Below are 22857 nucleotides of genomic sequence, written 5' to 3' on the forward strand. Positions count from 1 at the left end.
CACTGCTTAATGATGAAGACTTTATTAAATATTTTAAAAAAGAGTGGACTTCATATTTAGACTTTAATGACACTCCCGGAACATCAGCTTCTGTTTTATGGGAAGCAGGGAAAGCTGTGATGAGAGGTAAAATAATTTCTTTCTCATCACATAAAAAGAAAAAAGAAAACAAAAATATTCAGGAATTAGAAAAAAACATCAAATCACTAGAAGAAGCCTACGCGTCCCACCAAGATCAGGAAACATTGAACAAAATACGCAAAACAAAACTAGAATTAAATGAGATAATTGATAGAAAAACAAAATTCTTAGTACAAAGACTACGCTTACAAAATTATGAACATAGTAATAAATCCGGTAAATTTCTAGCAAACCAGTTAAAAATAAATAAAGAAAAAACAACTATATGTGCTGTTCAAGATTCATCTGGGAACACAATATATGAACCGAAACAAATAAACAACATTTTCAGGGATTTCTATAAAACGTTGTATTCACCACAAATAAACCCATCTAAAAAGGAAATTGATCAATTTTTAGACAACATAACTCTCCCAAAATTATTAGAATCTCAAGCAATGGCACTGGATTCGCCACTGACATCAGGTGAACTCCAGGAAGCCCTGATAAATATGTCCAATAATAAGGCTCCAGGTCCAGACGGCTTTCCTGCAGAATTCTACAAAGAATTCTGGACGATTCTAGCACCAGTTTTTTACAGAACGTTGTTAGAAATCAAAGAAAAGGGCAGACTTCCATCAAATATGAATTCTGCAAACATTAATCTCCTGCTAAAACCAGGCAAAGACCCTGTATATCCCTCAAGCTATCGTCCAATATCCCTTATTAATGTAGACCTCAAAATAATCTGCAAAGCTCTCTCGAAGAGACTAGAGAAAATAACCCCCCTCTTAATTCATCCTGACCAAACTGGTTTCATAAAAGGTAGGCACTCATCAACAAATACACGTAGATTACTTAATTTGATAGACTACTCATACAGTAAAAACCTTGAAACTACAATATTTTCCTTAGATGCAGAAAAAGCGTTTGACAGAGTTAACTGGAAATTTCTATTTGCAACTTTACACAAATTTGGTTTTGGATCTTCTTTCATCAACTGGTTAAAAATATTATATAATTCCCCAACAGCTTGTGTCAGAACAAATGACCAGACATCCTCCAGCTTATGTCTCCTGAGGGGCACCAGGCAGGGATGCCCACTCTCCCCTTCACTGTTTGCAATTTTTATCGAACCACTAGCAGCAGCAATTAGACAGAATTCAGCAATTAAGGGCATAAAATGCAAGAACGTAGAACATAAAATCAGCCTTTATGCTGATGATGTGTTACTCTTTCTCCAAAATTCACAAACCAATATCACTGGGGTGATTGAATTGATAAACTCTTTTGCAAGAATATCAGATTACTCAATTAACTGGTCAAAATCTACAGTCCTTCCTATTAATTGCTGCTTCCATAATTCCTCTTCTACTCCACTGCAATCGGGAAATATAAAATATTTAGGTATTAATATTTCTCCCAAGCTTGCAGATCTAACTAAATTAAACCATACCCCACTTTTAAAGAAAGTAGAAGGTGATCTGGCTAGATGGAAATGTCTACCCATATCACTCATGGGAAGGGTTGCTGCTATAAAAATGATGGTATTACCAAAAATAAATTATTTATTCTCAATGATCCCAACTAAACCGCCGCAAGATTGGTTCAGATCTCTAGATTCATATATGTCCAAATTCCTTTGGAAAAATAAGCCCCCACGTATAAGCTTAAAAACACTACAAAAGACCAAGGATAAAGGAGGATTAGAACTACCTAACTTTCAGCACTACTTCTTAGCCAACAGGCTTCAGTTTATCTCAGGATGGCTAAAACATACCCTCTTAGATGAACCTTGGCTAGATGTAGAACAAGCACTTTGCAATAATCTAGAGATTTCAGATCTACCATTTATCAGCTCAAACATCCAACGACATGAATGCTTCAAAAGCATCAACATCAGCTCTTCTCTGACAGCATGGTGGGAGTTTCTGAAGTTGACAGAGTCTTCATTAATCCCATGCAAACGTACACCTATCTGGAACAACCCTGACATATTACAAAACAATAATATGATAAACTTTTCAGATTGGAATGGTAAAGGAATCAAATATGTAGAACATATACTAGAAGGAACAGAATTTATTTTATTTGACAGACTAGTTACACAATATGGGATCAACAAGAAAAGATTTTTAGAATATCAACAAATTAAATCCATAATAAAAAAGAAATTTAAACTGGGTCAAGTTGAACTACAAACACCACCAAGTGTGGTTCAATTTTTTACTCTTAAAACCCCCAAATTACTATCCAAAATATACAGAATGCTTTCTAAAACAGATGAATCAATATCACTTCCTATTGCAAAATGGGAAGCGGATTTATCAGTTAACTTAGACCAAAACTTCTGGTCTCAGATTTGCTTAAAAACCTTTCATCTAATCAGAAATCCCAGTCTTCAATTAATTCAATACAAAATACTACATAGAGTGCACTATACAGGTCATCGGATGTTCAAGATGGGCTTTGCATCTACCAACAACTGCTCACACTGCCAAACCAATTCACCGGACAATTATATCCACGCTCTTTGGTTCTGTCCACCAGTTCAGAAGTTTTGGCGCGAGATATGTGAAGACTTATCAAAGTGTCTGAAATGTAACATTCCAACTTCCCCCTTAGTGTGTTTGTTGGGCAGCTTAGATAATGTCACTTCAGAAAAGAATATAGCCCATATGGTTTTCACTGCTCTATGCATAGCCAAGAAAACAGTCCTCATGAACTGGAAAAATAAAAACAATCTTAATTCTAACCAATATAGAAATTATCTATTAGATTACATTAGTCTTGATACAGCCTCTGCCACCACATCAGATCAATCGCTCTGGGCTCCTCTGATCAGCTCCATCACCTAGTGGGGGTGGGGGGTCATATTTTGGTCTCGCCTTCACTGTTGTGATTGGTGTGGGGGTAGGGTCAGGCTTGGGGCGTCGGGGGGTTCCCCGGGAGCATCTTCCTTGGGGGGCTCAACCCGGGGTAGCGGTCATGGCCAATTAGGGGCTCTGTTGGCTCTTAGGTGACGGCTTCCTCGTGGCTACGTGCAGCGGGGCTAGGGGAGGGTCTGTGCTGACGGACGGGGGTTACTGACCTGGTAGCCTGGCTGCCCCTGGGTGGGTCCGGGACGGGCGTGAGGTTCTGGGGGCGCTCCGGCTCTGGCCTGGGGCCCTGGCCGGGCCTCGGGGGCCTGGGTCCTGGTTGGTGTGTTGCCGGGGTTGTGGGCCGGTGGGTATATGGGGGCCCGCCACTGGCGCAGGGTGCCGCCGGTGCGCCGAGCCAGCTGGGGGGCTCTTCAACTGGTGGGGGGGGGGTTGTCACATCTTGCAGGGGCTTTCCTCTCTCAGGAACTCTCTCTGCAAGAGGGGGAGATACAGGAGAGGTGGAGGAAGATCTCAGCCTGGGCGTCTATTGTCTTATGTAGTCTGGAAGATGAGTGGATGATGGGGTGGGTGCAGTTTTCTCTGTTGTGGGGTTGAGTGGACTGCCCCGGGCTCTGTGGGGCCGGGCGGCGCCGCTGCGCTGGGCCCCGGTTCGGATGGGCCTGGGCCCCCCTCCCCTGGTGGGTCGCGGAGTATGGGGGTGCCTACTGGGGTCAGCGGGGGAGCTGGCCCCAGGGAGGGGTCACTTGCTCCTCCCTTCCTTCCCTCCCCATCTCCAGCTGCCTCCCTCTTCCCGCTCCACCACAACCACCCACACATGCAGGGCCTTGGAGTGGGGGTGTGTCACCAGGGTGCAGAGGAGGTAACCCCCCCCCCTCTGTCCCCTTCTGGCTGCCTCTGCCTCAATTTTATCCCGCAACTTAGACATTCACATTACTCACATTCTCATTACACATAAATATAGGATCTTGGGGGTGGGCACGCTACACGGAATCCCAATTACCATCAGGGTGTACACCTCACCCCCGGCGTCGTTGCCCACCTCTCAATTTTAAATACACGTAGACATTGAGGGCTAGCAGGAGGGACTATGCGCTTACCTGCTGCTCTCTGGCAGGTAGCTCCATGCCCTCCTGGGTTTTAAACGCACCTTAGAACACACATACATCAACACTACAATGAGCGGGTGGAGGGAGGTTAGGAGTCTTCTCTCACCCTCGTTCTCTGCTTTCTGCTGGAGCAGGGGGGCTAGGAGGAGGAGTTGGCCGTCCGACTGGGGTCCGGAGTGTGGGGCCTCCCTGCTGCTGCGGAGTCGGGGCGGTCTGCTTCTCCCCACTGCAGGGAAAAGGGTAACACAACCTGGGTCTGGGTGCGGTTCCCCCCTCCAGGGGCAAGGGTACCTAGACCCGGTTCGTAGAGTACGCTTGGGGAGTGTGATTGTGTGTACAGCGTCTCTTTATGTCTGTCTCCACGTTGGTTGAGTGTGGAGTAAGTGCATATGAGAGCATGAGGGTGGGAATGGATGTTTGTATCTGTGTGTGCCTGTATGTCTGTGTCTGTATGTCAGGTTGGGTATCAGATGCCACCTCTCTGAGGACAGCTCAGGCCCTCCAAGGTTTGGAGGCCTATCTCCCCCCACCACTTCCCCTGCCGGGGGCGGACTCCCTCAGACGTCGGTGCGTTGGTGGTTCTTTGTGTCCGGGGGTGGGCGTCCGGGTACACACCGGCTCACTCCTTGGCGGCTGCTTATCGGGGCCTGGAGCCTGGGGCTCGCTTGGGCCACTTCGGAGGTGGGGTGCCCCCGGCCTCTCGGCCTGGGGCTCGGTCACTCAGGCACAGCTGGCTGCCGGCGGAGCTCACGGGCACGTCACTGCAGCCCCCCCTGGCTTCTGCTCCGTGGCTGCTGGGTGACCCCTCATCTGGGACTCTCCTCAGCTCTTTCTGGGACAGTGGCGCGGCTGCCCCTCTGTTGGTCTTCCTTGGTCTCTTGTGTTCTGGGGGCCTCTGGATGTCTGGGGTTTTGATCTCCTCCATACCTGCTTCATGCCCTGGAGGACGGGGCAGTGGCCCCCCACACCCTCTAGCAGATCATTACATGAGGGAACCTTTTAAGAAAACAAGCGCGTCCATGCTCACAAGTGTACACACGGGTGATCACACACACAAACTACACCCTTTTTGGCTCCTACCTCAATGCACACTGTGCTGTCGATCTTACGTGCTGCACAATAATGTTTAATATTTAGTATTTACTGTCATATTCCCATATATCATTGTGATGTGGTTTATTGTATTACTCTCGTTTTCTTCTGCTTGTTTTCTTTTTTCTTTCTCAACAGGTGATCCAGGTGATCGATATATGTATTTTTTTTTTTTTTTTTTTTTTCTTCTGCTTATTCTGTTGGTTTTTGTTTTTTGCCCTTCTCCCCCGTCCCTCTTCTCAACTGTTTTTCTTCCCCTCTTTCTTTCTCCCTTTTCTTTCCCCCAGTCAAGTCTGTCCCGTATTCAGCAAGTGAAAATAAAATAAAGAATAAAAGGTGAATCAAATGGACCATTACGGCAAAGCTGGGATGGTCAATTTGGTAAAGAAAATCCGTTGGGCATCTTTCTTCGCCTTTAGACAATAATTCTGATGGCAAAAGAACCAAACGGGACAGGCAAAAAAAAAAAAAAAAAAAAAAAAAAAAAAAAAAAAAAAAAAAAAAAAAAAATATGCTTTTTAAAACTCTCCCACATGAGCGCAGTAGTATTTTGAGCTCAGTATTAAGTCAGTGGAGTTGCATGCAGAGGTTCACCTGATATTCCTCTCATGTGTTATTCCAATTGCAGTTCTGCAGTTTTGCAGTATGTGAACAGAAACAAATGGTAAAATGGTAAATGGCCTGTATTTGTATAGCGCTTTACTAGTCCCTAAGGACCCCAAAGCGCTTTACACATCCAGTCATCCACCCATTCACACACTGGTGATGGCAAGCTACATTGTAGCCACAGCCACCCTGGGGCGCACTGACAGAAGCGAGGCTGCTGGACACTGGCGCCACCGGGCCCTCTGACCACCACCAGTAGGCAACGGGTGAAGTGTCTTGCCCAAGGACATGACCGAGACTGTCCAAGCAGGGGCTTGAACCAGCAACCTTCTGATTACAAGGCAAACTCCCAACTCTTGAGCCACGAAACAAAGATCAACCAAATGTCCTTTTATGTAAAATACCATCCTGTGAGCCAAAGTGGAGTTTTACTTGTGTGACAAATCCAAGAGATATTCCTAGAGTACCCTATCGGAAGATAGCTAACAGCTGCAACCTCTCTGCTATTGATGGGATACTTTGCAAAAATCTTGGCTCAAGGACCATCAGTTTTTTTTTCTCCCCAAACAAGAGGCCGGATGTGGAGAATGCAGAGGATCAAGGGATCTAAAGCTTAGTAAAAGCACTGCATTCATGATGCATGTGTCTGATGGTCGGGAACGGAGGAAAACATATGCTGAAGTCTTTATTGGCATTCTAGGGAAGATTGGAGGGACAATCAATTAGCTGTGAGTCCTCTGGGTCTCTTGGGATATACAAATGACTTAGTGGCCGTACACACACAAAGATGCTGATTCCCTGGGCTTGACTTCATGGGCAAATGCCACTGGTTGAATACCACTCACTGATTTGCTTTACATTGCTAAAGGATGACTCATGTATCTGCAGGTGGATAAAGTGGACATGCAAAAGGTGTGTATCTGAACCTGGGTGGTACAGTCAAACCTTGTTTTAACATGGCTGCTCTTGACTTTAATTGGCCTTATAATAGTCTAATTGATAAGTGTTGTGAGTGGGACAGGGAGGGGGCAAAGGGTTGCACTACGCCCCTGGCTGTGGTGCAGACTTGAGAGGAGCATGCGGGGGCACTGCTGATTATTCAACATGTTTCTCTAATCCCAGCCCTTGTGGTAGGAACCTGTGAAAGAGCCTGGTCTTTGTGCCGGGGGGCTAATCGTGTTTTGGAAACGCCGATCGAGGCTAATCTTCTGGCCTGCTTCTAATGTGGAGCCGCTGATATCCTCTGCTGCGATAAATTAAGCTACTTATTAATCTAATTATGGTACATTCATCCCCACAAACTTTCATGTGACTTGGAAAGCCCCCCCCCCTTCCCCCCTCGTTTCACCATTAACTCCTGCACCCCTTCATCCTCCCCCTCTGCAAACCTTGAGACTGACTCTGCTCTCTCAGACTGCTTGGCCCTGGCCGGCCCAATTAGGAGCCCTCAGGATTTTGCCTCTAACGAGCCTCCAGGCTCCAGTCAGCCTTTCCACACAGACTAGGGTCAGCCTTGCTCATTCTACTTACACCCCCTCCAACTTCCCCCAAAATCTCCACCTGCTCTTTTCTGCCTTTCTTTACCCATTTTTCCCCTTCATCTCACTTTGAAGGGCCAAACTAGTTTAATGTTATATTAAATTTTATTTTGCAGTGTCTTTGTATGTCTTTATGTCTCACAAAAAACAAGTTAAAAAAACACAAACTGGCTATTTTTGCTAGTTTTGAAAGCTTCTTCTTCTTTTTTTGCTCCATGTTTCCTCCATCAGTGAACCCTTTTGGCTCTCTTGTAGACTTGTTTTATATTTTCAATTCCAAAAGTGAAAGTGGTCTCTTTCTGGCCTTCCACAGGCTGTGCCATACTATCATTCTTTGCTTCTCATACTTCTGCTCCCAGCTTTTGCCTGATGTTACTCCCGCTGTATTTGCTGGTCTTTCACAGGGTGCTGTGGCTCTGTTGGGTGGGGATCTTGAGAAGATGTAAGGCTAGCTATGGGGAAGTGAGAGCAGGATGACAGGCCCCTTCCCTCCATGGACAGTGACCCTGAAGGGAGATGAAAGAAGTTCACGTCTGCACTTTAGCGGCTCAAACAGGGCTGCAATCATCCGTGAAGTCTCTCCTACCTCCCCTCCCCCGCTGTCTGTCTTGTGCACCTTACCCTTTCCATACTTTCTTTGATTTTAGGTGGGGTGGAAAAGAGTGTCACAGCACCCTGGTGTTTGGAACGCTCTTTTTCCTCAGCCCCTCCTCATGTCTTTCTCATGATTTGGCTCCTTTTTCCTGGAGTCAGTGGGCCAGTGCTAAACTAGCAAAGCTAACTTTTACCTCTTTCTCAATGGTGCATATTCTGGAATCAGCTACACATATTTTGTTTTGCCCAAAAAAGTACTGATCTTTCTTACATGGGGCTATGTGCACATTGAGTGGAAGAGTTGTCCGCCATATTGGATGTGATGCAACCATGGGTTGTTAGGGAAAACTGTTTATTTCCCAACATCCAACTTGGATGTTGCTGGCTTTCTCTGACTGAAATCAGTTGCAAACTATACACTGCACCAAGTTGTTTGTTTTAGTTGCTACCAGATTGTCACTGTTGCCTGTTTTTTAACCCTCTCAAGGCAGGCATTACTGATTTGCAACAGTTAAAAACTAACAACCTGATTACACCACATACATATTTTATGAGTTTTGTACCACTGCAGGACTTGGTTGTGCATTTAATTTGAGCCTGAGAGGGTTAATGTTTATATGCAAATACTTGTTGTCTATTAGTCCAATGGTAGTAAAACTTGGAAAAATGTGAAGCAAACCAGAAATGGAGGAGGTTCACCTTCAAAATAAAAGTCAGACCTTTTTGGAATCTGCTGGCTGCAGCGCAGAAGCACAGCTTTTACTTTGAATGTGCACCTTCTTGATTTCCTGTTTGTGTTGCACTTTTCCAAGTTTCACTGTGACTCAGAAAGTAGCTGGAGAGCCTTTGGAGACAAGTCCATCCCTTGTGTTCAAACTAGGACTGCAGCGATATCTTAGCCACCAAAGCAATTACAAGGAGATTTTTGCCAGCCGGTCAGAGAATACAGATTTTTCTGGTGGTTTTTCTGATTTTCCTGTAGTTGACAAATGGTCGTGGATCAGTCTCTTGGTATGTATGACTGGGGCCTTATTCATTTGGTCTTATGTTGTCACTATGAGTGTTATACATGGAAATCAACTTGATGTCACATAATTAGTGGACACACATTTGCAAAACCTCAACTGGGTAGCTCTCAAGAAGCACCAAGGCAGAACTGGCACCAACACCTGAACCTGCTCAGTGGACCATAAGAGCTATTTAAGCAGCAATGCTGCAGCTCTATAGAACAGAAGGACAGACTTCTTGTAAGTTTACATTATTTTTCTCATAACACAGTCAAAAATCTTTTAATCGTTGTTCATGGAACTTCATTTAATTGCTCTTCTTACATGACCCTAGGTAACTCACCTTTTACAGGTATATTGTGAGTGGCATTAACCTTCTGCTGCTCCCTTACTCAAATGATGTTGTGGATGTGTTCTTTCTCAAAGCAAAATGGAGGGTTGAGACAACAGGGAAGCACTCTCTATCATTTGTTCTTAGAAACAAAGGTTCTTTGCTGCTATCAAACTCTCATTAGATATGGAGAATTGAGTGTGCGGTCTTCACTATGTACCAAACAGCGAGGTGATAACACAACGTAGAGGCAGGCCAGGATGCTAATTGCATGCCGAATATTTATAGTCCAGACAATTAGCTGTGCCTTTTATATGCAAAATAACAACAGCAGCAGTGGCAACAGAGAGAGGGATGCGGATGGAGGGGGGGGGGGGGGGGGGGGGGGTAAGTAATTAAGATGCTCAAAACAGGACAGGGACATGCAGTCTGTTGTGCTCTGATTTGTTGCTAACAAACACAATAATTAGCCTGTTATTGCAGGATAATGAAGTTGCTAGTGTCCTTTTCCCTCTGCCAAGTGACATCCTGTACAAGGACAATCGCTCCACTGCTCCTGTTACTGTGGACAGGGCCCTGAGGGGAAGGTTGTTGAGAAGTTCAGGGGTCACAAACCATGATCTGGTACGGCAATAGTACGGTGTATAGTGGTAGCATAAGGCTTTACAGCTGTCTTTGTGTAGTGGTGAAGTGACAATCTAATTTCCATTAGGATGTGGTGTTTTGAGCAGTATGCCACCACACTGAAATGCAATACCTGACATTGCAGGTATTGCATTTGTTACCCAGTGTTAAATCAAGAAAAATCATAATCTTGAGTTTCAAAAACCTTTAACACGCATGTTCAAATGTGGTCATGAAAAAAGGATAAGTTATGGGAATTTTCTTGCTATTGTGGATTAAGGTTGTTTCGAGAAGAATACAGTGTTATAACATAACATATAATAAACTTTCTCCAGTGATACGAACACTGTACATGTACATTTGTGTGTCACAGAGTGTATCTGTGTATCTGCCTCCTTTACACATATGTTTGTGTATGTCTCTGACCGCAGGTTCACTGAATCAACAATGCTGTCTAGCGGGATTAGGTGCAGCTAGAGCTGATTTGATATTTGTGGCTGATAGTGCTTGTAAGTACGCCTTTGTTCCCTTCCATTGTGGCCAAGATTAAGGCAAACCTCCTCTTCATCATCCTCCTTCGGTGTAGTAATAACCTAGATAAAGCTAGTCTTTGATTGAATCATTTCTGTGCGTGTTCAGGACCTCCTCTCTTTCTCTTCCTGTCAGCTGTCGCTCGTGTATCAGACGCCCCATATTTACGCTTTATTTTTCTTCATATCTCTGCCACTCTGTTTATTCTCTAAGTTTCTATCTGTAATACCTGTCAGTCACTGCTAGAAACTAATGAGAACATTTGTGTATGTAGATTTCTGCTAATGATGACTTGAATATAACTGAATAATGCCTTTTGATTGCTGTAATGCACAGAGTAATACATGGCTTTTCTGATATGTTAGTTTGGGTAGAAGTTGGTCCATAGATACATGTAAATTGTTTATTAAGTTCTTAGTGTGCATAGAAGATTTTGGTCACACAGGCCTTTAGATCAGTTGGAGACCTCTGCCAACATCTGATTGCTAGGTAAAAATGAGTATTTCCTGACTGCTAATCAATGATTGGTGGAGGCTGCGAGCTGTTGCAAAAACGGTATGGTGTCGCACAAAATACTTCAGTCATAGTTTTGCATGGAAGACGATGACTTGTCTGCAAACACTCGCAAACTACTCACCGAGTGGTAATGAAAATCTGAAAATGGAGAACATTCACCTTTAAAGTAAAAGTTGCACCTTTTGAAGCATATTGTTTGTAGCCGTAGAAAGTATCAAAGACGTAGCTACTGTGACATCGCCCATTAGTTTCTGAAGTCCTCTTTTGTTGCAAAAAGATCAGATGTGATGAAGAAGGGTGGGTCTGACTGTGAAACTGCACTGTCATTGGTTAACAAACACCAGAAACTCAGCAGGAAAGTGCTTACAGACGGCGTGACATAACGCCGTTTTCCATTAGGACCATCAGTGGTGACCTTCAGATAGGCAGAAATGTAACTTCTGCACTGGTTTCCTTTTTCCCACCTGGAAGCTACGTTCATGTTTTCTACTGTCTGCGGTAAGGCGCAACTTTTAATTTGAAGGGGAACTTTCTCCATTTTTGATTTGTGTCACACTTTTTCAAATTCCAGAAACCTAATGGAAAGGATGAGTGACTGCAGTAATCTGCTAGCAACTAAAGTAATCACAATGAAGTTTTGTTGCAGCAGCCTCTTTGGAACCGATTTCACTGAGCAACAGTCAGCCACCTCCAGCAACCACTCACCAACCAGTTGGGCAAAACACATTTTCCTAACCTACCAGAGGATCCCAGCAGGTTACAGACAGGTCTTTAGATCCATGTGACCATGAGTGCTAAGGTTTAGGAGAATTTAGTTGTGTTTGGTGTCATGTGAAAGTCAAATAAGGACTTATTGAAGATGTTTATCGCACAGTGTGGCTATTTTAAGTGCAATATTTGTAGATCCCAGCATCACAACCAACAAACACAAAAACAAATTCTGTTTAAGTGAAAACAAAATGGCACAGCTTTCTTCACAACTTTCTCAGGTAGGATATGAAACCTTTGGCTTCTGGATTTACGTATAAACATTATTATGGCACTCAGTTACACAGCATTTAAATGTCCTCCTGTACTTAAATAACATATAGAATTACTGTTATTGCTATTATAATATAATTCCTTTAACAAAGTAAATATTGGTCAAAATGCATTAAAACACAATGAATGTAAGTTAATCGATTACGGCAATGATATATTTGTAGCAGAAATATAATTGAAGAATAAATTAAAGAAGGTTACCTGGAGCAATTTTTTGATATCCTTTGATAAGATTCTCTTGTTTAAAATAGCCCTTTTTACTCTTGTTGATGAATAAACCTGTTTCAAATTCAGTTTATGTATGAAGGGGAAATCATTATATTCTTATATAAACATCATTAGATTATTGCTGCGCAATACTTTAAATTTTGTTATCGATCCAGTACTGAGTAATTACAGAGCCAGTCTTACAGATGTCAGTATCAATACTTTTAACTGATAAAGGCAGCTTGTGTAGGGCAGAGCAGTGTGTCATGACTTATGAGATGAATCACCATCATTTTAAATCAAATCAGTGTGCTACGTGCTGAACTTGGAGGATAGAAACAAGGTATTGATCCTCTTGCACTAGTATCAGTCCGATATGAAATAATGAATATTTGTTATTTTGCTTTTTTACATTTAAAGAATAAAGAAGGGTCACTCACAGCCAATCAGCCACTTTGATGTAGGGATGCCTACAATACACCTGACCAGGTAGGGCTACTGTACAGTGGACGTGCTATGGATTATCTTTGCTCTAACATTTACACCGTCGTGTTTGAGAAGTTATGACCTGCTGACACCATTTTTGTGTGTCTCTTTCTCACACAGATACACACACCATACAGTGGTGTTGCATACATGGTCACAAACATACCCCTCCTGTTTACTTACCCACCCAGGGTCGTCACATGACAAAAGACATCCGAAGTCATTTATGTGATTGTGTATCTTTCACGGCTCTCTCTTATACACACACTAATCTCTACAGGTATTTCTCCTCGGCTGCTGTTATTAGAATGCAGCAAATGCTCTCTATTGATGCATGTCAGAGCCTCATTCTTTCATCTCCAACATTTAATTTACCGTCCTGTTGTGCCACTAATCCTGTGTCGTGCCATTTCCTCCGCTCCTCAGATTGCTCTCTCAAAGCCCCCTCTCCGCCAGATAAAGAGGAAGGTAATCGCCATTGTCTGGCTACAGATACACCAGTGCTGGCTCCCCTTCTCTCTGCAGCCCCAAATTAAAGGGCCGTCCTGCCCTCGCGCCCCCTTAATCACTGGCCTCGTCTCTCTGAGCGAGTGGACCCCAGGGCTGGTGCACTTTCATCCACAAATAGGCTTTCAGTGAGAACCACCCAGGGCTGGGCTCCTCGCAGGAGATCCCCACACACTCCTCTGCTCTGTCTTTCCTGCACCACTCTCACTCCCAGCCTCACACACTTGCTCTTCCTCAGGCCCTCCCTCAATGATTGGACATGAAGAGTATTCTACTTTCACTTCTATTGCACCCTGATGAATTGAGTCTTTCTCTCTCCTCAGGAGGTCTGACCCACAAGTCTGCTAAGGAACTTCAAAGTGGTAGTGGTAGAGTCATTTCAGCTGTTTTAACTACAAGTGGAGGCAGCGACGCCTTCCACTGTGTACCTCTGGTTGCTAAAGCTACAAAATTTGCAAGCTGTCAACACAGCTAAAATCATGCAGTTTCACATGTGTTTCATATACAGACATTTCGTGGAATTGGTAACCCAGAGTGTGTATTACTGACTGATATAAAAAGCATTTCTGTAATAGCGTGCACTCATCCATGCAGGGTAAATTGGTGATGAGGCAAAAAGCATCTGAACTCCACAGATAATCAGCTACTTGACTGTAATTGACTGAAAGATTCTGCTTGATACTCACAATCATGAAGTTAGGCTACACCATTGAAAATATAATTGATTGCCGACACATTGTAGGGTTGCGGAGGTCAGCCCCCTGCCCTCAAATATGCAGAACCACTCAGTAGCATTTAGCTAATTTCTGCTAATTGAGGCTCTTGCTCTCCTCTGCTGAATTGACATAACGCTGGAGGGCTCAGCCAAATCATCACCATTATGACATTAGTAAGAGCTTATCCAGCGCTAAGAGCTTGAGCTGATACTAACACTAAGGAGTTTAGGATGCTAAGATGAGACCAAGCAATTGCAGTAGCTGTGGTAAGACTGATGGACAACAATGAAAGTTTACAATAAGGATCAAAGATCCTAGCAGGGTTAAGGGAACTATCCAATTAAGAAAACACATCAATCAACCCCCCCACCTAACTAATAAAAAAAACGTTTAGCTGGAGTGGCTGCTGCCATGTACAAAAGAGCGACTGGTCTTTGCTATCGAGTTAGCCTGTCTGCCCTTCTTATTAAGAATCCTGGGGGGAAAAAAAGATTCTCCTCTTTGCTTGGCTGTTTAATACACACTCAGAGCAAATTATTAGGGAAAATAATATTGTGCTTTTCATGAAACAAGGATGGGGGGACATTGGCCAAGGGTTCTGGTGCAGTGGGGGGAAAATGATTGCTTATAATATGTCCCAAGTTGTAATCCTTGGACAAGAGATTGTGGGCTCCTTTTTAGCCAACAGAGGGGCTCTGGCTGGGGAGAGGCGCTGGGCTTAATTAGACTTGTCTGGGGAAGAGATGGGCTTTAGGTATAGCTAATTAAGATCATAGCTGTGGCTGAAATGGTTTAAACTGCACTGTAATGCCAGTCAGATCCCAAAGAAACAGAAAAATGTATGTGAGATGCTATTTTCTGTTGTCCAAAAGTGGACATCTAGGTAATCAGGGCAAAGGCAGAGTGGATGGTTCCCTGTATGTTCTTTATGTTGATGGAAACATGAAGGACTACTACTACAATTTTGCCGGTGTGATGACACTTCATTTAACCTTAGTTTTATGATGTTTTTCAGTGATTTCCAACCATGAGACGCGACAAAGTGAAAACCTTCAAAAGCAAAGGGTTTTGGAGGTGGTGGTGGCCACAGACCATTGCTCTCTCCTTATTTCATCCTAACAGATCTTTCTGTAGTTTTGCTTTTTGCTGCTGACTGTTACCTGCTCCTTTGTGCAAAGAGAAACAGGAGCAGCAGTAACACAGCCCCACAGCATGACCTCCAGTGTTGTAAGAAAGAGATTCCATGAGTGTGAAGTGAGATCCTGACCTTCTTTAGTGGGACCTGTGCTCACAGCTCAGTGCTGTGCAGCTTGAATGGCATACATCTAAGAACACCAGAATTGGCCACTGTCGCCTCATTCTTTTCACAGATGAAAGCAGGTTCACATGGAGCACTTGTGAGAGATGTTTGCTAAAATCACAGATACATTAAAATTGTGTGAAAAACTCGTAGAGTAGAAATATGTTAAATTTATTAATAAAAACATTTAAAACGATTCGTTTAAAAGTGCAGTTATCGAGATAAAAGCATAGATTTTAGAGATTTAAATGAACACATTAAACAACTATTTGAATGTGAGAGGTGGTGTTGATAATAATCTTGATCACCTTTGGTCTCTCTGATAGTGGGACTGATGCATACTGAGGCACAAAAAGTGACCTATCAAATCATAATTGAATCAAATATAGCTTATTAGATTCAAGTAACATAAGGATAAAAGCTATTCAAATATAACAGAGTGCAGTGCAGTCTACATTAGGTCAATCGCCAAATCTCTGTTAGTCCGTCTGCTAGTTCCTGGGCCTGTTTGCACCAGAGACACTTGATAATAAGAGTGGAACTGAATCAAACTGGAGCCCTCTTGTGTCTTCTGGCGGGCAAAATGGTTGGAGGCCAAACAGCCGTTCCTATAATCCTCGCTATTGACAGGGCCTGCTCTGTTCTCCGCCTGATCTGTTTGGTCTGTCAAGTTAAGGGAGCCCCTCTAGTGCTTGTGGGAACCAAATCTATAAACAAACCCTCAAATGATCTCAGAGCCTTCCTTATGTATTGTCCTTGGCCTACCATCAACCCTGCTGCTTCAATCGGAATTATTATTTAATTGGCCCCTACAACAAAACAGCAATTTTTTGTTCCTATATTGGAAGGGGGGGATTATATTTCAGCTCACACACGTTTGAGGTTTGGCGGTAGCTTGGTAATAAAGTTGGAGGCTCGCTTCATATTGAGAGAATATGCCTCACACCAGAATAAAGGCGTGAATGAATAGAGCAGTGGAGAAATACATTAGATATTTCCCTAGAGCTTTTGAGCCCTTTCATCATTTCATTCATCTTTGTTCGGACCAGACCTTTCTTGCTGTGACTTTGTTAAATTTCAGTATTTCATCTCTTGTTCGTTTCGGCTAAGGGTGAAGAGGGGAGGGAGCTTTCTAAATGTTGTCGCATAGCTGTGATAACCAGGCTCTCTCTCTCTCCGTCCCCTCTGACCAGCCGTCACCTTTAAATCTGCCTTTTCATATTCTTCTCAAAGCGTCTTGTCCATAGAAAAGGCGCCTGCCAAACCGGATCTCTGGACAAACAAGAGAGTGTGGAGAAAGTGAGAAATGGGAGACCTATTGGAGGCAAATTATTTAACCACTGGTGAAGAATAAAAATGCCTCCTCTTACTTCTGCCTCGCTCTCCTGTTTTCCATATTATTACTGGTTGTAATAGAAAAAAAAATTCAAAAAATTGATTGCCTGTGGACTTCAGGAGCCTTTTACTATATTCAACAACTACTTCTTCTTAAAGACTCTTGAGCTGTACGGCATCCTCATACCTAGACTTGTTCTTGCTAAAAGGCCCCTGATTTGTATTAAACAGTCGGTCTTGATGCTTCATGCTTCTATAGGGTGAGAGTGACAAATCTGGACAGCAGTGTGAGTAAAGAGTACATCTACCTGGGTGGTTGACAGGTTGCCAGAGAGCGCAGGCCGACTTGACCGACAGGCCTGCGATGGGCGACGACAGCATGGCCTCCTCGCCCGTGAATAGCTGGAGGCCCAGTAGCACCTTCAACTACATCTGCCAGCGCTTCAGAAAAAGGAAAATATTCAAATGGTAATCGGAAGCCTGTGAATCATAAGCCCAAGGTAAGCTATGTAATGCTGGTAAGACAGTGAGTAGTGCTTTATTTGTGAAGAGGGAAATCCCTTTTGCCATTCAGGGGAAGAATTGCAACAGTAATACCATTAACTTGCACCCTGAATCGCCAAATGCCATTTAATTGCCAATAGCAGCCCATTGTTTGGAGTGGGTGAATTTAGCCTTCAGCGCGGCTGTGTTTATACGTGTGAGGGCAAGAGGGGATAAAAATGGAAGGGTGTATGTTGCAGGGGGGGGTTGTAGGGTGTCATAGTGTAAGATGTCTGAAGAATGATGGCCCCTCACACATGCACAATCACACACAAGCAACCGACGTCTAACTAAAGCTCCGAAGTAACTAGCTTAACTAAAGTCTTTAGGGAAAGTAAATTCGGACAAACTCCTTTCTCCTTAATACCTGATTTGTTCAACAACATGATTTGGGGCGCGTCTATTCAAGGCCCTTTTGGGCCGAGCCGAGGTCTTAAGGCTCAAGGCTTGTACCTCGCGGTTATTGTTGGCTGTTTAGGGTTTGTCTCAAATCTCCTTGTGCGGTTGTGTGGACGCTCCTAATGCTGGCTAATGGGCTTCGGCAGAGTAGCAGTCTCACAACTCCCATTGAGGACCCCATGGAAAGCAGCATAAGCTCCGTCGAATAAAGGCTCTGGCCAGACCTTTCTTTTGGAGTTTTTTATTATTGGGAAGAGGCCACCCTCCATCACCCCCATTTTCACCCCAAATCTCCTGTCCATTCTCCTTTGGATCCTCTGTCCTCATCGACCTCCCTCCAACCTGATCAACACCAGCACCCCTTCTCCGGACTACAAGCCCAAACCCATCAGCATTGTCATTACGCCCCCTCCTCCTCTCGAAACCTGCCACAGTCCAAGACGTTGGCCTCCACCCCCAGCCTTGTCTCATACCGTCGATGCTGACCCTGACAGCCATGTCCCGGGGCGGGCTAAATTGAATGTGAAATGCATGGTGGGTCCTCGCAGACTCCATTGTGCAAAGGAGGAGTCTGGGAGGCAAGCAGCGTCACTGCTCCTCAGTGCTGATCGAGTTTGACAGCACAACGGGAGGAGGCAAGAAAAACGTTCTCCTGCTCTCTTTCAGAACTGAAAGAGGGCCTTTTTCAGTCACCCCCACCACCCTCACCCTCACCCCCACCAACCACCTTACTCACCAACCAGCTCTGCCTTCCCTCTATCACCCCGTTCTCTTCTTTTCACCATGCACTGAAATGGGCTGCAGCTTTCTTTTGACCACTTGCTCCCCTGAAATCACACTATATTTCATTGAGCTCATCCTTGAAATGACAACAGAGGAGTTCCATTTCAACGCAATGTCATCTCTCCTTGCTTTCTACTGTTTTTCATCTGCAACTGAACAAACTCCACCCCCTTCCACTGATTTCCGGGGTGCCTTGTGGATCTTAAAAACACTTCTCCTCTTCAAATTTAGCTTAGAATCCACTGATGTCATTAAGTTTAACCTAAACTGTTCAGACTACGTAACCAGCGTTTTCATATATGTAGGTTTGACCTATGCCTGTGCATGAGAGCTAGTGTCTGTGAGCGTACTATTGAAAATGCCATTTGTTTTGTTCTGCTTGGCCTCAGGCAGCCCCTCTCCCTTGGATGCTGCAAACCCCTCATTTAATGCAAATGACAGTCATCAGCAATCCAATGCATCTTTCATCGCTGCACATTGCCTAATCAATGTGAAGTGCTGTGTAAAAAAATACATTGCCTCCCTGTAATAGTTGTTTTTGACCGAGTCAAGTGCAGCTCCTAGAATTAATCCCAACCTGAGATTCAATTATGGGCGCCTGGCTAAGCAGGAGAGGGATAGCACCGTAAGCAGGAGTGAGGGGACTATGATTGTGTGGTGGGGTTGGGCTCTATGTATCTGTGTGTTGTGTGAAGTGTATGTATGTGTGAACATTCCTAGCTGTGGACATGCAGGTGAAGTAAATTATAAGTTCAAATTTAGTGTTTTTTCTTTGACCTTGCTGGCTTGAATCAGGGGCAAAAGGCCCTCCAGTCTCTTCCTGCAGGAGACTCATCATCATTCAGAGGCAGCCCACGTCAGTCTCCCTGGCCCTTTTGCACTCTGCGTTGCAAAGGGAGATGTGGAAAATTGGCTGGTGGAAATTCAGAGCTGTGAAAGCTCATTGTCACCTTTTTCTAATGAGTTCCCTGATCATCAGATCAGTTCTCAGTTCTGACACTGTTTGAAGAAAAGGAAAAAGAAGGAAGCGTAGCCTGGCTGCGGGAAACAAATGGGAGCTACATCGTAGCTTCATCAATGTGCATGGAAGTCAGGCTTCCGGAAATTCATTTCTGCAGCCGTGCCAGATAAGCATGTTTCAGGTTAGCATTTGTGCAGTGTGTTTTTGAGGAGACGCTATGTTCATTATAAGGTGTTAGAGTGGCTCTTGTAATTTTATTTCGCATTTACATACTGTTGTTCTTGGGATCCATCAACACCTCAATTGTGTATAACGACCAATTTGAAGATATTAGATTAGCCCACCCAGCGCGCACCTCCACTGGGTCGATGGGTGGGAATTTAATTCAGAACCAAAAAGTAAGATCAGGGTTTTTGAAAGTATTGGCATAAAAGTGAGCCTACAGCGTCTGATTGCAGCAGATGTACACATCTGAATGAACGTATGCATCAAAAATTAGCATACTTCCCAGTTACACACACACACAGATTACACATGAATATTTGCTGTATATACGCTATTTAGTATACACTAAAAGTTGATCTTCTACCAGCCCAAGGACACTGCTGCTGTCTTCCATCCTCCCCCTCCTCTACCCTTCCCAACAGTGGGCCAATGACAACATAAACACAGAAAAGGCAATTTAGCTCCCTCTTTTAGAACTACTTTGAAAATAAAGGAATTTTAATTATGGACACAATGAAAAAGAAAAAAGGACTAAAAAGGGAGAAAACATTCACGCACAGTAAACAAAGCTGAAACAATTATCTTCTGGTGACCAGTCGGTGTTTTTAGAACAGTCATTTTTAATCTTTTATTTACTGCAAAGAGAGAGAGGGGGAGTGAGAGAGAGAGAGAGAGGACAAGAGGGAGAGAGAGAGAGAGAGGGATGGTGATGAGATGGGTGAGGGGGGTGAGAGAGGCTAGGGTGAAAGAGAGAAAGATAATATGCATATATTTTAAATATCCCCACCCTCACAATCAAAAGATGCATTTTTTTTTTATTAGGGAAACAATTTTGCTACACACCCGGGTGGAGGAGGGGGTAGTTTGTCATTTGTTGTTGGAAATTGCTCGCCGTCAACCCCCCAAAGACAACATTGCATTTTCCCATTCATCAGTGAAAGAGAATGGAGTGACACTGTGAGTTTCCTGCGGTACGATAAAGCAAACCACAACAACAGCAACACAATACATTGTGATGACGGTGGAATGATTTTAGAGTTAGGCATAATTGAACCTAGAAGGAGGCCTTTTGTTGCTATGTGGTGGTTATAATAGGCAGGTGATTGACATTCAGACAATTTGTGTGTTGACCTCATATTCTTAATACACACCATTACGTTTAATGGTCAATTTCAGATGTGAAACACCTTCTCTCCCCCGTGCAGAGAATTGCATTCGCACACTGCTTTGTGAAATGGTGAGTAACAAATCAGGCCTGTTCAGCATCTTGGACATGGTGACTGTTGCCTGGGTCTTGTTATTTGCAAAGGAGCTGTGCTTTGGGACGCCAGAGTAAGTGAAATATAATTAATCTATCACATCTATTCCAAATGAGCCATTGACACCTTGCCTTTGAAGCTGTGCTGCTGCGTGGATGTAGATGTGTATCAGCTGTGTCTGGCCCCTGGGTGCCTCAGATATAAACATTCACGCCACCGGATGCTGTTATCCTCTATTGAGTGACACTGATGCGTTATGTGGGATTGGCTAAGATAGCAAGGCAAAAGCTACAAATCTCCATTTGCAATGAGGAGAAAATTCCATAGGATTAATTTTCTGTATAAGACCCCTGCCTGGGCCCCCGCCCCCACCTCGTCCACAACTTCAGCTGTGCAGCCTGGTGTTAAAAGACCCAGAGGAATACTGTCTTTGTCATCCTGCCGTTTGGGGCTGAAGAATAAGAGAAGTTTTAATCCCCATTGTCCACGAGTCTGCTGGTTGGTGGTGGGGGGGTCGGCGGCTGTAAGATGATCCAACCGGCCACACTAATCCCTCCATACCACTTTCGCCTTCACATCAAAAACACCCCCACCCTCCCACAAAGCAGCGGTCTTGTGCGTTGGACCCCAATGTGCAAATTCTAAAGAGGAAAATGGAGCAAAGAAAAAGTTGCAACAACAGAGCAGAATAGACTTAAAGACAGTTGCACAGAAGACAGGGCGAGCTCTGGGGTGACGGTGGGGGTATCACGGGCTCCTTCCAGCCTACTAGAACACACGCTCCCTCTGCCGCCGCTCTCCCCCTCAGGTCGGGCCATGATGCTGCTGCAGTTGCTCTTTTATAAGGTCTCCCTGGCAACTGGAATATTTCCCAAATCCTGTGTATTTTTTTTTTCATTTTCTAGAAGGACTACAAGCCAGGGGAAAGGGGACAGGTGCCACTCAGCCGAATGCACATGGGCTTACCGTTGTACACAAATACCAACTGTGATACACCATATTGTTTTTTTCTTCTTTCTTAAATCCCACTGGATAAGCCAGCATAACAAAAAGACAGCCAAATGTTAAAAAGTGGGTATTGTGTTTCTATTTTTGCTGGTGGATCAAACGTGACTTTTAAGATGTATTTAAGGAAATAAGTAGTTCTTCATAATATTTACTTACATACTGTTTACTTACATGGAGAAACTGGTCTTTTTTATGTGGTTTTTTACCAAAGCTGCGTGCCTTTTGTGCAGTCTTTAGAAATAAGACCACACCAGGAATGACCAAAAAAGACCTTGAGGGATCTATTCTGTAAGCATTTGATAACATTATAACAGCCACATCATTACGACTGTGATGGTAAATATTAAATGTGACACCTTGGTGAAGTGGGGTTCCTTTTATTATGAGGGTCAGAGCATCCACAGCGACAGGACCAGGGAAGTATATGAGAGATTAGGGCAAAGCTCAAGGCCACTGAAGTCATCAGGACGATCCTTGTTGTGGCCTCTGGGGGCACACACACACGCACACCGGAGATGCACTGATGAAGTTCACTGTAACCGAGAGTGTGTGAGGAGTCAGGGTGGGGGCAGGGAGCAAAGACACAGGGGGGGTGGTGTGTGTGTCTGTGTGAGGGAGCCAGGAGACAGCCGTTTAAAATTCTGTTTCCTGCAAGTGAGGAGGCTAATCCTGCCCCCATAATTCCCTGCAGCCAAAAGCACCCCTCCTTCCTCAACATCACCACTCCCTTTTTCTCTATCTAGCTCTCCCTCTATCTCGCTCATTCTCGCTCTCTTAGTGCACACTCCATGAGTGACAGCACAATGCCCAGGCCCTCGCACGCTTATCTAACTCTAGCAGATGGTCGACTTGGATCAATGCACACACGCCACGATCAATGGCTGCGATAAAGAGCGGCGGGGATGGTACCCTCTCCCTAGCTCCCTCTTTCCTTCTATCTGCCTCCCCTCATGCCCAGCCTGCTGCCCCCTGCCCAATTGTTTCTCTTTGACGCCTGTTCATCTGCATCTGCACTGGCACCTACCCGGCGGCAGGCCCTCTGCTGGTACTGAGGCCCCGCTGATGGCAGGGGTGGCGGATGCGCTGTCCCCGGCATCCATCCATCTCGCTCGACCTGCTCCCTGGGAGAACTTTGAGCCC

The 22857-nt window shown here is 44.4% G+C and overlaps 1 long non-coding RNA gene across 1 annotated transcript in view; it reads right to left on the minus strand.

Moving 5' to 3' along the window:
- Positions 1-5341: 5341 nt before the first annotated feature.
- LOC146496463 (uncharacterized) overlaps positions 5342-22857 on the minus strand; it is a 133879-nt gene continuing 116363 nt past the window's right edge. Inside the window, exon 2 of the long non-coding RNA XR_014871248.1 lies at positions 5342-5714. This is a non-coding gene — a long non-coding RNA (uncharacterized LOC146496463). The remainder of the gene's footprint in view (positions 5715-22857) is intronic.

Source organism: Neolamprologus multifasciatus, chromosome 19 (assembly GCF_963576455.1).
Source record: "Neolamprologus multifasciatus chromosome 19, fNeoMul1.2, whole genome shotgun sequence".
NCBI classification, from domain to species: Eukaryota; Metazoa; Chordata; class Actinopteri; order Cichliformes; family Cichlidae; genus Neolamprologus; species Neolamprologus multifasciatus.